Source organism: Schistocerca serialis, chromosome 8, assembly GCF_023864345.2.
Source record: "Schistocerca serialis cubense isolate TAMUIC-IGC-003099 chromosome 8, iqSchSeri2.2, whole genome shotgun sequence".
In the NCBI taxonomy this organism is placed as follows: Eukaryota; Metazoa; Arthropoda; class Insecta; order Orthoptera; family Acrididae; genus Schistocerca; species Schistocerca serialis.
Genome location: NC_064645.1, coordinates 496,283,361 through 496,300,744, shown reverse-complemented (window position 1 = coordinate 496,300,744; position 17,384 = coordinate 496,283,361). Strand labels below are relative to the sequence as shown.

The 17,384-nt window shown below is 44.6% G+C and overlaps 1 protein-coding gene across 2 annotated transcripts in view; it reads right to left on the bottom strand.

Annotated features, from left to right (window-relative positions):
* The window catches only part of LOC126416805 (eyes absent homolog 2), a 763,097-nt gene that overhangs the window by 264,670 nt on the left and 481,043 nt on the right, over nt 1-17,384 (bottom strand). The window contains exon 1 of one of the 2 annotated variants that reach the window (XM_050084679.1): nt 12,049-12,135. The exons of the other annotated variant lie outside the window; for it this stretch is intronic. The gene's annotated coding sequence lies outside the window, so the exon portion shown is untranslated. Of the gene's footprint in view, nt 1-12,048; nt 12,136-17,384 lie in introns of those variants that run through there. 2 annotated transcript variants of the gene reach the window in all.

Genomic DNA, 17,384 nt, shown 5'->3' with positions numbered 1-17,384 from the left:
CGAATACGTCTTCAGGAAGGGCAAACAGCGATTCGTCGCGCCACTGATTCAGGAGTTACGTCATCGGAGGAACAAATATCGGCGGAAGTGGCAGGCGTATCGGAATGCACTAGATACGAGGCAAATGCACAGGCTCCAGCGAGATCTCAGGTCTTGACGGGCGGAATGGAGACTTGAGAGACGAGGGGATAAGATGGAGGCGTTCCATCTCCTGTAAAAACAGGAATGGCACCTAGTGAAAGCAATGTAGGAGTCTCCTCAGCCGAAAAGCACCCTAGTCACTGCCGAGGCAGTGTCCTACGATCCTCTCCAAGTGGTGGAGGCCTCCGCTGAGATGTATGAAACACGAAACACCCTCCCAGACTATGACCTCGAGGCTAACGAACGACGCGAGTAACAGCACACTGCACTTTATTGGCGATTTCCGGGGTGACCGATAAACACCTTGTGACAATTCGCAACTCCCACAGAAATCAGGAATATCATTTGGAAGAAGAAAGACACCTCGGCTCCAGGCAGAGACTGCATAAAAGATTAAAATCTAAAACAGCCTCTGCGAAAGCTATTGGTTCTTCGGACCACAAGGTTTAACAAGAGTTTGCAGCTCAACTGTTCTCCACCGCAATGGAAGACTGCCAGAATTATTCCCCTACCCAAGGATCATCGGTATGCCACAAACTATAAGCCGATCAGTCTTGCTCACTACGAGGAGTAATATCCTCGAAGAGTAGTGCTCCACCGCGTTCTACAGCCTCTTGCAGCAGACAGAACTATTAGGCTCGAAGAATATGGCTTTCAGAAGAAATTGTCCGCAGAAGCGCAAATCTTTCACGTGGTGGAGCACGTTACCAGTAGCTTCAACTCCATAAAGTCCACGGCCGTGGCCCTCCTGGAGTCCGCAGCTCGTGGTCGTGCGGTAGCGTTCTCGCTTCCCACGCCCGGGTTCCCGGGTTCGATTCCCGGCGGGCTCAGGGATTTTCTCTGCCTCGTGATGACTGGGTGTTGTGTGACGTCCTTAGGTTAGTTAGGTTTAAGTAGTTCTAAGTTCTAGGGGACTGATGACCATAGATGTCAAGTCCCATAGTGCTTAGAGAGCCCTCCTGGACTGGGAAAATATGTAGGATATGATTTGTCCAGAAGGTTGTTTATCAAACATCAGTTCCGGATTGTTACACACATCTCGTCGACAGCTATCCGCAAGATCGGCGGATGAATCCATCGAAGGACAACGCTTTAGTGCCAAACTGCTTTCCCCTGGAATCCCCGAGGGCTCGGTCCTGTCGCCGGTGCTATTCAACATCTACATCAAAAAACTGCCCTACCGCTCGAGAAGAACGTCCACCAGGCGCAATCTGCAGATGACACTGCGCCTCTCTCTACCAGCGGACTGCAGCGCTTTGCCATAGTCAGACGACTCTCGAGACAGCTTAACCCGGCGGTCACCTTGTACCGTAGTAATAAAGTGACACTGAACGCCCACAAGACAACGACGGCTTCTCATGTCTGATACCTCAGAATAGCGTTGGACAGAGAGCTCTACTTTCAAAGTGTTCAAATGTGTGTGAAATCTTATAAGCCGGCCGGAGTGGCCGAGCGGTTAAAGGCGCTGCAGTCTGGAACCGCAAGACCGCTACGGTCGCAGGTTCGAATCCTGCCTCGGGCATGGATGTTTGTGATGTCCTTAGGTTAGTTAGGTTTAACTAGTTCTAAGTTCTAGGGGACTTATGACCACAGCAGTTGAGTCCCATAGTGCTCAGAGCCATTTGAACCAATTTTTTTTGAAATCTTATGGGACTTAACTGCTAAGGTCATCAGTCCCTAAGCTTACACACTACTTAACCTAAATTATGCTAAGGACGAACACACACACCCATGCCCGAGGGAGAACTCGAACCTCCGCCGGGACCAGCCACAGCTCTACTTTCATGTCTTTGCTGGCATCAATGTCGATAACAGGCAAAAATGGTCAGATTCTCGATTCCCGGAATGAATGAATTGTCTATATACGTAATTAAGTCTGTACAGAAATCTTAGTGTGCGAATCCTACTCGTACATGGCCAATTTTTTTCCATGTGTCTCGTTTTCATTTGACTGTCCCTTATACTTCGCAGGAAGTAACATTACGAGAGTACGTCACCGGCTGATGTGGATTTTAAATATAATAATCTTCGTTTTTGATCTAATAAGTGTGCTCAGTAAAACTCCTTTTCTTTAAATGTGGACTTGTGTCTGACGACGGACGTTCGGGTGGGCTTTGATGATGAGTGTTTTTCGATATGAAAGCTCCACCGCTCATTAATTACACTCTTAAAGGCCAACGCTGAATAGTGACAGCAAACCGTTAACTGCTGCGAAGTCTGAAATACAAAGCAAAAGTGAAGAAGGGAGTTAAGTTTTCTAAACGTGTGTTTTTACTGCAATTACTGCCCTCAAATACCTGGGGAACCTATCCAGTCCATTCAAATTTTGACTCTGAACAGGTGGCTCATCCATCTGACCTAGCCCCAAATGATTTTCACCTTTTTGATCCGATAAAGAATCACCTGCGTGTATCCAAGTTTTTGTGGGATGACGAGTTTGCGGAGGCGGTTCAGGAGTGGAAATGAGCTCTGCCACAAGGCCAGACTTAGTAAGTTTGCCAACCAAGAACAAACAGTCTGAGGGAGATAATGTAGAGAAATGATGTTGGTTTCGATGTTGTTTTCTCAATAATTTTTTAATGTAGTTTTACGTTACTCAGGTTTAGGGTTGTACGGAAATAAACTCTGGTTATGAGCATCTCAAGGTGAGCAACAACTTTTGGCTACTATAAGAGCAACCTGAGTACCTTTGAGTTGCCGCCGCCTACGAACGAGCCAGTAATCGCTATGCAGTGCTGCAAGTCCACGAGCGAGAGACGCGCGAAGTAATGTGACACATGTTCGCCTGTGTTGGGGATGGTGATGTGGGCTACCTGACGTGGAGAGAGAGAGAGAGAGAGAGAGAGAGCGGCCGCAGTGAGCGCGGAAGACGCCACGAGAGCATCCGCGGCACGGCACGCCCGCGGACAGCAGTACGGGTATTTATAGCGCCGTAAACATGAACGTGTGTCCCAGCGCCTACAACGCCGTTTACTCCACGGCCAAAGATAACATCAAGTGCACAAAGCCGGCCGCTCACGTCTCTGTCTCGCTCTCGCCAGCCTCAAAATCGCAGATTACGTTATTGGCGTCTGAGAAAGGTGAATCTTCATTTCGGAGAACGCCGGGCAAGAAGTAACATTAGGAGAGTATGTCACAGGCTGATGTAGATTTTAAAAATTAACCTTGCCTGATTTCATTCTTTATTTTTACGACGGTCTCAAGATCTAACACGCCAGCGTCAGAGAACAGAACCATCGGTTATGTGACAATTAAAGTCCTCCAACATTTTCAGTTGACGTAACTTATCCAAACTGACATTTTATCACAATCAGTTGCTTAAAAAGCTTTATTACTGCAACTATTTTCAACTGCCACATGTCATCGTCACACAAAAATGGTTCAAATGGCTCGGAGCACCATGGGACTTAACATCTGAGGTCATCAGTCCCCTAGAACTTAGAACTACTTAAACCTAACTAACCTAAGGAGATCACACACATCCATGCCCGAGGCAGGATTCGAACCTGCGACCGCAGCGGTCGCGCGGTTCCAGACTGAAGCGCCTAGAAACGCTCGGCCTCATCGGCCGGCCATCATCACACAGAAAAGTTTTTCAGTCACAGTATTTGCTAGGATACATGTTAATCACTGTTCACTCTTAGAAGACGCTCGGCGCGGTGGCTGACGGGAGAAGCTGTTTCGATAGTAGGGTGAAGATGATTTGTGGACTTGGCTCTTGGGACTCGTTCTCACATACACCAAAGTTAGCTTTCAGTACTGTGTGCTAGAACACTGACATTGTTGTGGCCACACTGTTCCCGTATTAACGTCGCCTTGTGATTACATTCAATAGGGACAACTTCCACTACCCTGAAAGTGAAACTAATAATATAGTTAGCGCAGAAGCACTGAACACAGTTTCGTGTGCTATCTAAGGTTGACTAGGTTGGCTTCGCCGAAAAAGGTCTTGATACCGACAGAAACCGAGGCCACTCCCGACAGCCACTGCGGCAAGTCCTCCTATAGTGAACAGTTAACCGTAAACAGGTATCAGAACCTGATGCATAAAATCTAAAATAAGTGATAGTTTTTGGCTCAGGGAATGGCGCTCATTTCGAGTTTGCGCGTTACATGATTTATTTATCCTTGCAAATTAAGCGAATGAAAACTTACTGTGCCTCATAATGACCTCTGAGAATGGGAACTAGTAGCAATAATAAAGGATTTTCATAATTGGAGATGATACAACATAATTATCGATTAAGGCTCTCTATTTGTGTTACATCCTCTCTCTCTCTCTCTTTCTTTCCTTGCATTAACAATAGGCACATATCGATGACCTATGCAAGTTATGAATGTACCTATCACTGTATATTTGAAAAATACAAGCATTTGTATAAATTCTTGGGGAGGAAAAGATGCTTGGGACTTAAATACATGTCTGAAAGAAAGGGCATTGTCTACGATCCACAGCCGTAAGAAATAATTCCGGTCCGCAGCTCGTGGTCGTGCGGTAGCGTTCTCGCTTCCGACGCCCGGGTCCCCGGGTTCGATTCCCGGCGAGGTCAGGGATTTTCTCTGCCTCGTGATGACTGGGTGTTGTGTGATGTCCTTAGGTTAGTTAGGTTTAAGTAGTTCTAAGTTCTAGGGGACTGATGACCATAGATGTTAAGTCCCATAGTGCTCAGAGCCATTTGAACCAAATAATTCCAATTAATTCACTGGTAGCGAATTCCTTGACATCGGCTGTGATAGGTATAGATCGAATACCCAATAGTGGCATATGAAAATTTGTGTCAGACCCGGACTCGAACCCGGATTTCTCAGTTATCGCGAGAGGTCGCCTTAACCACTTCGGATACCCGTGCACGCTCCTGGAACCGACTAAAACTTCCATAAATCACACCGTCTAGATAATGTTGACATGGTAGGGAGTTGTTAAAATCGCTTTTAGGAATGTCTCACTCATGCCCTGTATAATGCAGAAGACACAAGAAGTAACTGTCTGAAAATAGCGAAAACGACGACTACGTTTTTCATGTATATTATTAAAAACAGAAATGACACGTTCGTTCCGAACTAATGAATACTTTAAGTGTAAAATAGACCGTGCATTTTGTTACTTTAAGACAGTTTATAAACTTTCAATTTAACCCTTTTATAAGGATAATGTTTCAATATACTCTCTATGAAGAATTAGAACAACGAAGATGCTGCGCTGATTCTTAAATCCAACATAAGCCGGATATTCATCGTGGTTCGTTTACGTATTGAAATACTTCTCACTTTCTGCTTTAAGTGAACTCAACGTGTCGTAGAAATGTCTTGTTTTCAGCCAGATTTCAGCAATATGTGACCAGGGGAAAAAGAGTCCCCAAATCGGAGGAATTAGTTATTTACAGTTCTACTGTTTAAAACTTCGGTAGGAAACACGGAAGTGGGTTGGAAATAATTTTAATTTATAGTTATGACAGCAATACCTGTTGCTGTTTGTCAAAGAATATAGTCGATGAATCAGTCTCCATGTATTAATGCGTAGCCGGCCGAGATGGCCGAGCGGTTCTAAGCGCTACAGTCTGGAACCGCGCAACCGCTACGGTCGCAGGTTCGAATCCTGCCTCGGGCATGGATGTGTGTGATGTACTTAGGTTAGTTAGGTTTAAGTAGTTCTAAGTTTTAGGGGACTGATGACCTCAGAAGTTAAGTCCCATAGTGCTCAGAGCCATTTGAGACATATTAGTGCGTAGTAACATTCCCTAACCGAGTTAGTAGGCTGGACCGTTGCTGCCCATTGCCACAGAGAGTGTAGTAGAGAGAAGGATACGTTATTGGAAATATTAACCAGTTCTATCATTCACCTATTAACCGAGGAAAATCTGTAAACGATTTTGAGGCTGGTGAGAACGAGCAAGATATGTGAGCGCTAAAACACAGCTAGTAATCTACTATTAACAGGCTCGTATAATAATATCTCGTAAACGTAACAATAGAGCTGATAAGTTCTGCTGTATTTGCGGTTAGATGACATTTGCTTCGAGGAAGGTTTCAATCAATGCTTCTTGTATTTAAGCTGTAAGACAGATAACAATGGCACCATACGCATGCCGTACTATATGGATGAACTGAGAAGGACAGTGGATAACGTTTGAACAGCCGATGATGTGGAGGTATCCAGCCAAAAAATTTCTGCACAGTTCTCTCAAGGAACCTCCCTGAAGGAAAAAACCAAGAGTCGGATATCTTAATATACGCTTTGCAACTCGCTATGTTCGTTATGACAAAGGACTTACTGTACTTCAACCTTCAGAAAAGGTTTCTGTAACCTTTAACGACTCCTTAACTGAAGATGAAAAACCATTCAGTTTGAGAGATGCAGACTTCTCTCAAAATACAGCCTCCTAGTTTCATAAGATAACAAGAGAGAAGCTCAACGAAATCATCAGAGACCTAGAACGTCTTGAAACTAAGCCCGGTCCTTTGGGATCACATTTAAAATAGTGGAACTAACTACACGACTCCATGAAACTACCCACATTTTGCAACAGAACTAAAGAATTGGATGCTGTGGCTAAGCCATGTCTCAGCAATATCCTTTCTTCCAGGAGTGCTAGTCCTGCAAGTTTCGTTGGAGAGCTTCTGTGAACTTTTGTAGGTAGGAGATAAGGTACTGCGGAAATAAAGCTGTGAGGACGGCTCGTGAGTCGTGCTTGGGTAGCTCAGCCGGTAGAGCACTTAAAGGTTCCGAGTTCGAATATCGGCCCGTCAGACAGCTTTCTTCTTCCAGGAAGTTTCACTACTAATTTTGTAAACTTTTGGCGTATACTGTGCATGGCAAAATTCCGCTATCCAAAACCGGCGCTGAGGTGACTAGGGGGGGGGGGGGCTACGGATTATGGATGTCATTCGAAGACTACCAGGACCAGTTTAATGTACACCCTTGGCTGCCAAGCTCCCCGGAATTAAACTCAATCGAGAATCTGTGGGACCACCACGATCGGGCTGCTCGCGCCGTGGGACCTCAACCGAGAAACCTTGCGCTGCTGGCCACCGAACTGGTCGGCATGGCTCATCATCCCAGTCAGTACCTTCAGAGTCTCACTGACCCTCGTCCTGCACGTCTTGTAGCGTTGCGCGTTGCAAAATGTTGTTATTCAGGTTTTAACAGGTGGTCACATTAATGTGACTGGACAGTGCAGTACTTTCACACAAGGTTCCTTCTACCCCCGTAACGTATGCTAACAATACAAAAGAAATATATCCAGATATGAGAAGTATCTCGATAGGAGTATACAATGGGAGAGATTCTATGTTGTTAGGACTGCAGTCTGGCTACACCAAGTGTTGTTTTCATGGTGCGTGTGGGATAGCCGTGCTAGGAACAAATGTTATTTGCAGGGAAGTAGAACGAAGAGACAGTAATTAAATCCTGGAATGATAGTAAAGTAAAGTAAAGTTGTATGGCATGAATGGCTGGGAGACCCCGAAGGGCAAGTTCAGCTGCCTAAGTGGATAGGTATCCATATCTCCGCGCCCGCAGACACCCTTCCTCGCGAAAGGTAAATGACGAAAAAATATATGAAACGAGAAAAGGAGAATTATCAGCTCCAGGGTCTGTTGACATGTCATCACGGTTGAAAATGTACGTAAAAGTAGCTTTAGCTAGATACTTAAAAGTGAGATAAAATCCAACCAGCTAAACCGTAACTGTTCACTACAGGATACACCAACAAAGATCAGTACAACTATAACGGATCGAGAAACTAACGGGGTGGGAAAATGTAGACTGTACGGACTAGAGAGCTAATTAGTTTAAACAGATATATAAAACACGTACACAAAGAGTATAAAAACGCACGACATTGCGGACGGAGAAAGTGGCCTGAAGTCACTCGGGGCTCATGCCGACGAGAGGTACTTCTCCCACATCCACCCCAACACCGAACATGAAGGTGCATTAAATTTTGTTACAGAAACCTCTTTCCCCCAGGAAGTGTAGGAATTTGGTAGTTGCTAACTCATCTGTGGCTGTGAGGTAGACAGGTTTCATTGCTCTCTCAGATCAGGGAGCAGGGCACACACTGCGAGAATATGGCCGATCGTGTGATGATTACCACAGCTGCCTAGAGGGAAGTCCTCTTGACGCAAAAGGAACTCGTGGGTAAGTCTGGTGTGACCGATATACAATCGCCACAGTACGGCGGCATTTTCCGAGAGGCCTGGAGAGAAGTATGCCACTCCGTGATGGTCCCCTTGAGTGCTCTCAGCTTGTTGAGGGTGGTCGTAGCTTGCCATGCTGTATCACAGTTTTCCGAAATCTGATGTCGCAGTTGCAATCGTAAGTTTGTGCCCGGTACTCCAAGTTCAAGTTTGTCCCCTGTGGTTGCTTCCTTAGTTAATTTGTCAGCGAGTTCATTTCCCGAAATACCCACGTGACTCGGTGTCAAAATGAATGTCAACTACTAGTTCTTGGATGTTTGTGACCAAAAGCTCAGACCAAAACATATGCTTTGTAAGCATAAGTAAGTTCTGGATAAAGCCCGAGTGTAGACAACACGTGATGGCACTAGTTGGTATTGTACACCCTATGTAGGTCAATGATAGATGTTTATTCATGAATCACTGAGAGAACCGAGAAAAATTTTGCTTTTGCCATTAAGTATAAAACTAGGGGCTATGAAGCATTTTGAGAAAATATTAAATGTAAATTGATACTTGTCTACTGATAGGCAAAAAGTCTCACAGACACAGTTTCGAAAAATGAAATCAGCGTAAGGATGAAAAAGAGTACCAATTTTTTCCAATGATTAACTCGGAAATTTTAAAGCAGACAATTTCAAATACGTTGCGGATGATTTCATGCCCTCGTATAAACAGCTGCTGTGTAACATTTCACTAACAACGACGTTTTGCAATCGCACATGAATTTCTTCCCGTCAAAGTGTGACGGTCCAACAGATTATCATGGAAGGCACTTTCACCAGGATATTTAAGGTACAACGGGAAAGGAAGTGTTATCATAATACGTATTATTAATGGATGGTTAAATGACAAAACCCTGCAATACAGTGCCAAACGCAGCCGGAAAGGTAAAGCTCTTAAGGTGTTTGATATTTTTAAATTTTTTTCACTTTTTCTTGTGAGTTACATTGATAAATAGAAATAATCAGGAATTTTAGCTTCATTTTTGGTTTCTGTGACTGAAAATCCATGTAGGTATCATATTCTATTCACCATAACATTCAACGTCTGAAACTTTGAAGAAAAGTTTCATGAATTCCTGCGACCGTCTTTGGTTACGATGCAGCGGTAGAGCTACTGTATCCGTTCAGCTGTCTTATAGCTACTCATTAGCTTCTAGCTAGTGGTAGAACCAGTAACAGTACGCTGAAAAACTGGTGAAACTTTTAAAGGTCAATCCGGCACCAAAGCACGAGGGAATCTGTTACGTTATAAACGTTATAAACTAGGGGCCAATCATAAGGTCAGTCGAACTTTTCTATAGAACTTTTCTCTGATATCTATTAACTGCTGAATCCTTGAATATACTCTTAACATTGGAAGTAGCGATTAACATGGCTTAAAGAAACAGCTTTCTGCGTGACCTAAATCACGTGAGATCTTCTTCGCACGACTTACATTAAACGGAAACTAATTCGAGTCTGGCTTTCTTAAGTTCCAAATACCTTTCAATTCAGCACCGATATGGCGCCTACTTACTAAAACGTGTTCATACTAGGTATGTAGCTGGTTTCCATTCCGAATAGGGAAAACCAGAAAGAAATAGTACAGCCATAGATATAACGTCGGTTATTCCTCAGGAATCTGCGGTTGCGTCACAACTATTCGCGCAAAATATAAAAACCGGGGGATTATGTGTAATTTCAAAAGTCTCGTTTTGCCGGGCCCTACGTGATACAATCGTAAAGGGAACTTAAGGGTACGTCCCGCCCCTTCCTTCATTCCAGTGCGGTGAGCATAAAAACAAACTCGATTGCAGGGTTACAATGATACGAACGCACAATCATTTGCGCTAAATATCTCCGACGTTTTATATTTTATGCATAAGATCATGGCATTTAGCACGGCAACCTCCAGAATGTTTTATCAGTGGGGTTAAGTAACGACATGTAACACGGATATTATAATGGAATAGCATCGGATTTTTCGTCGTGTCTAGAAACATAACCCTGCTGTTGTTCACAAGTTAAATCAGTTGTGCTACTATTGATCTAGTCCGCTAACACATAGTTTACCAGACATTTCAGAAGAATTCGAGTTTCGTAAAACGAGGCTCACCGGTAATGGCAAAAAGAACAAAAAATAGGAATTAATCTGGCATCCGCAAAGAAACACAGACTCAAAGTAAGAAATGACATAAAGCCGGCGAAAGAGTAGTTTGACGTGGTCACTTCCATGCAGGATAGTGTAAATGAGGTAAATGTTTCATGTCGTATTAAGAAGGCAAAGAACACTTCCAGACACCTGAGACCTCTCAACAAATAGTCATCACTGCAACAGTATAAGCTCCAAACACCTTATTAGAATATTAAAGTAATGCTACATGGAGGCGAACCGTGGGAAATCACCAAGGAACTGACACCAGACTACCTTCAGCAGTTGCTCGATGTTTATATCACAAACATAACACCCTATACTAAGCATTGGCAAATTACCAAACAGTGACCACTAGAAGAAAAGATCGAGAAAGAAAAAGGAAACTCAGTGACGGTATCCTGCACCCTCAGTCAACGATGAGTAGTGAAATACACAAGACTGGAAGGTACAATGCAAGTCTCGTATTAAGTGAAGATCTGTAGACTGGCAACTGACAGATGGGAACTACACCTGTCGGGTTTCAAAAAATGCACGCAGCAGATTGTGGTCGTGGCACTTCGATAAGGTTCTTTATTTCACTGAGAATGCGAAGACAGTGGCGACAGAATTCAACAAACACAAAATTTGCTGCAACAAATGGGATTTTTAAGGTATCCACAATTTACCTACAGCTGTTGCTCTGCGATAATTTTGTGCTGTCATCAATATGAAGTCCGCTTTGAACATCAGAGCACGTTACCAGCCAAGGTGCTTTGGAGACTCTGTCTTTGCCTTCTTTGGAGCGCTCAGTTCAGCCCAGCGGTGTATAGGAGTTTCATATTTTAAAAGTGTAATACAAACCACACTGAACTCATCGTATTTGATAACATTAGGAGTATTCAGAAAGTTTTAATTAACATCTCGAAAAATAAATTTATGTATTAAGTTTTTGTTTGTTCGCAGTTGCATGACAACCGCCCTGGTACGTATTGAAATCCCCATGCCACAGTACCGTAGCACGTCGCTAGATCAGCCAGAACAAAATTAAGAAGTCCACTGATAAAATGGAAATGGGTGGACCATTCCTTTGGCTCTTCTACGTTATAACTAATACTTTATAAGTATTCTCGAACAAAACCGGTAGGCCGGCCGCGGTAGCCGAGCGGTTCTAGGCGCTTCAGTCCGGAACCGCGTGACTGCTACGGTCGCAGGTTCGAATCCTGCCTCGGGCATGGATGTGTGTGATGTCCTTAGGTTAGTTAGATTTAAGTAGTTCTAAGTTGTATGGGACTGATGACCTCAGATGTAAAGTCCCATAGTGCTCAGAGCCATTTGAACCCAACAAAACCGGTAAGAAATAGCGATGTTTCATAGGTTGGTACAGAAAGGATCTTAGAGTCAATCGTAAATCATGGTCTGAACAGTTGTACTCATACTTTTACGATTACCCTAAACATTCTATAATAATAACTTTCTGCACAGTTTAGCGACGTCGTTGGAAAGTTACAGTGCTGGCCTTTTTGGTGTATAGACCTGTGTACGTATCGAGAGAGTGAGCAATCGCTTCACCTTCCTTAGTGATGACGTAGTGATAAGAACACTTGACATTACCTGTCTTTGAAATGATGACTCGCCGCAGCAGTTTGCACGCGCTTGCTCAACGCGATTTCTTCGATCCGGCACAAGAAAAGTTGTTAGCTTGGCCCCGGCGACGTCTGCGCGTGCACAAGGCTATCTCTTATCCAGAGTCCGGCGTAAAAGTGGCGGGATTATCGCGACGTGGAAGTGTTCACACAGTTTGATGCTGGCGCCGGCGTGTTCCGGAGCAGGCGCGGCGTACGGAGTTGCCCGGGAGATGGCGACTGGCCACCAGTTGCCACTGCCGGCGGCGCCACGCGTGACGTCACGGCTGTCCCCGTCCCACGGCACTTGTCGCTGCTAATTCGTGAATACCGGGAACGGGAATTAGGGGCCGTGCTCTGGCTGCGACACGGAGGTGTCAAGCGGCGGAGGTACCAGCTCGCTGCACGCACCGGTCTCCGAGTTTACGCCTCCCAGGTTTCGAGTGCTAACAAGTTCGGTGTGGACCATACAGATGGATGCGCCAGGGGTCGAGATAGCCGCCGATGTCTCTGTAACGACTGTGATAAGTTACTGATGGTGGTATGTGCTGACAGTATAGACGCCACGAGGCAGCTCGAAAGAGCGAATTCTAGACCCAGTCGTAACAGGAACCGAAAGCCACATGACTAGGTACAGCCTCGTCCCAGTTCAAAGTAGAGCACGTTTTTACCTTGCAATCCAACCTCGGAAAGCCATCGCGGAAAACGCCTTCACCGGCAGCCGCAAAGGCTGCCTGTTAGCGTCAATAATTTTACTGACAATGAGAAGAAGAAAGGACTAACAGGGTTGGTGGAAAAGGTGATGGAACATGAAAGAAAACTTTTAAAAGCTGACTGAGCCGATGGTTCGCAAATTCTGGCAAGAGGGGCAAGATGATGATGATGATGATGATGATGTTTGGCTTGTGGAGCGCTCAACTGAGCGGCCATCAGCACCCGTACAAAGTCCCAATTTTTACTCAGTCCAATTTGTTACACAGTCCAATTCAGCCACTGTCACGAATGACGACGACGACGACGACGACGATGATGGTGATGATGATGATTATGAGGAGGAGGAGGAAAAGGAGGAGGAGGGACACGATGCTGAATGTACTAGGACTGAAGCATCTACCTCAAAGAAGGAGAAATAAAGTTCACCCAATAAATATTCCACTGTTACTAGGCAACCAACTCTGTATATTATAAACAATACAAACAAATACCGCCGCGCACTGTACCCGCGCGGTCTGCGGCGCCCTGTCGCGGTCGCGCGGCTCGCCCCGTCGGAGATTCGATTCCTCCCCCGGGCATGGCTGTGTGTGTGTATGTCCTTGGCGTAAGTTAGTTTAAATTAGATAATGTAGAGTGTAAGCCTAGGGGCCGATGACCGATGACCTCAGCAATTTGGTCCCATAAAACCTTACCACAAATTTCCAAATTTTCCAAACAAATACCAACTACGCGAAAACCTCACAGCTTTGTAACGACTGACTTGCAATTGGTCAATGAGATGAATAAAACTGGGTATCACTGTTTCCTTCAAGACAGGTAGTAGCACTCACATGCTAACCTGCTGTCCCTGGATCGTGACGGCGCCAGGCTTCCTCTCCTAGCAAGTGTTTCATTGCCTCATTGCCAATTTAATTTAAAGAAAAAGGGAGAGTGGGAAAGCCATAAAACAATGATAACCACTAAATGAGTAGAAAAACAAATGCAAGTTAGCCCGTCACAGTGTTTTACACAAAGCGAGATGCCGCCTTGTTGTAGGAAAAAAAAAAAAAAAGAAAGACAGAAATATAAACGAGAATAGGTCCAGTTCCTAGAGAAAGTGAGGAATGTTTAACAGAGGCAGAGGCCGAACGACACGACTCACCACATTGCGATAAGTGGAATGGCGATGTCAGATTCTCGAGGGGGGAAACAGGGTAATCGCACGAAAGCAACCACCGTAGTCGCTGCGCTTTTCCTAACGAGTAACATGCTGACAAAACTGGACAGTCTTAAACACAAGACTGCTTCCAGAGGGGTGGATGGCAACGCTTGCGTGCCAAAATCGCAATAACTGCCACACTCCTGCAATACGTGATGTATACTCGTCCAAGATTAGCAACTGAATGCGTTGGAGAGTGACTCTCCGTGCTATTTGTAAACTCGGACGCCGCATCGTAGTGTGCAAACGCAGGCAACAAATAGGCGCCCGCAAAAAACAAGGCAGAGGATGAAACAAACCGTTGGTACAACCTCTTTGACTCACAGTTTGGGACACTTGTTTTGGCTCGAATTCCCCGAACGAGGGAAAGGGAGACACCGGTATGTCTCCGCCACACGCGTCTTCAACTTAAACTCAAATGTAATGGCCTGGAACTTTTAAGGAATTTCGCCATCTGGAGCCTTTCTATATTCAACAAATGGAGAATGTGGAATTTACTTCGCCTCCTCCATTCGACGGTTCTCCGTCGGTAGTATTCGTTGGCCAGGGAAAATTAATGTAACTGCATAAATTAGATCGGGTAAGTTTTAAGACTTTTTAGTAAATGATTCGTCCAGTCACAGATTATTATCAAAAAGTTCGGAATTTTGTAGGTAACTACAATTTGTTACCGGAGTTACGAAATTAATTTTATTTCGCCCTCTTTCTCTGTGAAGCACAGCCGTTGTGGTCACGGCAAGCGCGGTGTATACCCTCAAAAATTCTCCGCGTTAAAGCTTTACGAACAAAAAAAATAATGATATTTTTGCGAAATCGTCACAGCTTTTGTCATACACAACTAGATTTCGCCGGCCGGTGTGACCGTGCGGTTCTAGGCGCTTCAGTCTGGAACCGCGTGACCGCTACGGTCGCAGGTTCGAATCCTGCCTCGGGCATGGATGTGTGTGATGTCCTTAGGTTAGTTAGGTTTAAGTAGTTCTAAGTTCTAGGGGACTGATGACCACAGATGGTAAGTCCCATAGTGCTCAGAGCCATTTGAACCACAACTAGACTTCAAACCAACAAAAAACAGAAAAATTGTTATTTTTATTTGTTTGTGTATTAGATTCAGTTTTAAAAGATGCCAGAGTAAACGAATCATCATACGCAAATGAGACGACATTTTTTAAAAAGGCATACTGCATTAAATGTTTATGAAAGCATCAGAATTAAAGCGGCCAGTGGGTCATTCAGACGAAACGTAGATTCATGCACATTGCACTGTGGATTGATTTGTCGTATTAATAACGTTTCAGGAATATTGGCAAATAAAAGTGGCTGTCAGTGTTAAATTGTTGGATTTGCAGAGCACTGGGGTACAGAACTGTAGCGTGTGGCAGTGCTCCATTTGTAAGAATACTGTGTTGCAACCTCCCACCCCAGTTTCTCGCGCGTGAATAATACGGTGCTGATCGCGCGTGAAAAATACGGTGCTGCCACCCTGGCCAGTTCCTCAGTTCACTAACATTGTGACTTTCCTCCCCCGCGACATTCTAGGACGAGGGTACAAAATAATGCATCATCCGATCAGTATTTTAATGTGGAGAATAATCTTTCATATTATTTTTAATCTGACGATTGAAACAGTTGCAGCATACGCTTAATTTCTTGTCACTGACTCAGTGAGAGGCAGCTGGTGGCTTGTTTGCGAAAAATGTGTCAGGTCCGCCAGCAAGCACACAACAGATTCATTCTTACGGACGTTAAATGCAACTTAGCTTTCAGGAAGTTTCCTAGAGGATGCCCAGCGTCTGTGCAGAAATTCTGAGTTGGTCACCATTGTGTACCAGATTTACACACTGCAAAAATGCCTGCAGATGAAACAGAAGTCGCTAACGTGAAAAATAAAACAGCTGAGTGAGGGAACAGCCTTTGTTCTCCACAGAAAGTAAGTGTCAGAAGACTTTCATGACTGTCGAAACTCTTCTGAACGTCATATTGTAAATAATTGATCAGGAGGCAGCACGAAAAAAAAGTGTAATCGGCAGATGAGGGCGTAGGACAATGAGTAGATTACTTAAGCAAAAAGCCAACCAGTTGGTTTCTAAGTTAGACAGGACGACGGCATACTTGACCAACGCGGACAGTAGAATGTAGAAGAACGTGGACCTGTCTCCTCGCTCAGAGGAGTGATTATGATTTCGGAGACGTTATGATTCAAGAGGAACCTTCTATGTCAAATACTAATATGGTGACTGTCAGTCATGGAAGGCAGACTCGAAATACTTCCGAGGCACCTTGCCTGAGCTGGAAACAGAGGCGGGATAAACGATACACGTAGGGTGAATTCTCTGCCATTTTCATGTGTAAGGAAAGTTATTTCGAGTAAAAAGAGGAGAAGGGTTCTTGAAACAGATACTTATTGTGTAATTAACAAGCGAGCCTAATTGGAAAAATGTCGTCTTCAATCAACAAGTTTATGGTTATGCTGTCCACAAACACACACACACACACACACACACACACACACACACACACACGCCGCCAAAGTGGCCGTGCGGTTAAAGGCGCTGCAGTCTGGAACCGCAAGACCGCTACGGTCGCAGGTTCGAATCCTGCCTCGGGCATGGATGTTTGTGATGTCCTTAGGTTAGTTAGGCTTAACTAGTTCTAAGTTCTAGGGGACTAATGACCTCAGCAGTTGAGTCCCATAGTGCTCAGAGCCATTTGAAATGAACACACACACACATACACACACACACACAGAGAGAGAGAGAGAGAGAGAGAGAGAGAGAGAGAGAGAGGGGGGGGGGGGGCGAGAGAGAGATTTTTGAAAGAAGAGAGAGACAGGGAGAGAGGGGGACAGATTTTTGAAAAAAAAAGAAAAACAGAGGGAGAGGAATATTTTTGGGAAAAAAAACTTAAATATCAAACGTGATCGAAGAAGATGACAATTTTGAGATTTTGTCCTGTATTTGGATTCTGCGTATTGATGTCGACTGTTCACGATAGAGAATTTGAAACTATGCCAATGTGCACGGGCTGTTGAGTCATTACAGTGACTACTGAATGCGTCGTGATAGGATTTATGAACGGGTCCTCCGTTACAAAAACACACAAGCGACCATGTGTGTTGGACACGCCTTAGCTCCAAAGGCCAATTACGTCAACAATCTAAAAAACTAGTCGTGGATCATTGCAAGGGTAAGGCAAAACTCATGAACGGTCGCAGCATCCAAAGGAAGTAAACGAATCGCGACCGGTTTCAAAATGTTTACGAGATTAACACTACAAACCTCGATGGCAGGAGAACAGTCAGTGCCGTCCATGAGAGGCGGTAACTTCCTTACCAATACTGATTGACATAAGCGATGTTTTAATGCAGCTTCGTAACTCAAAACAAGGCTCTTACTTAGTAGGTTTGCAGCCGCTGG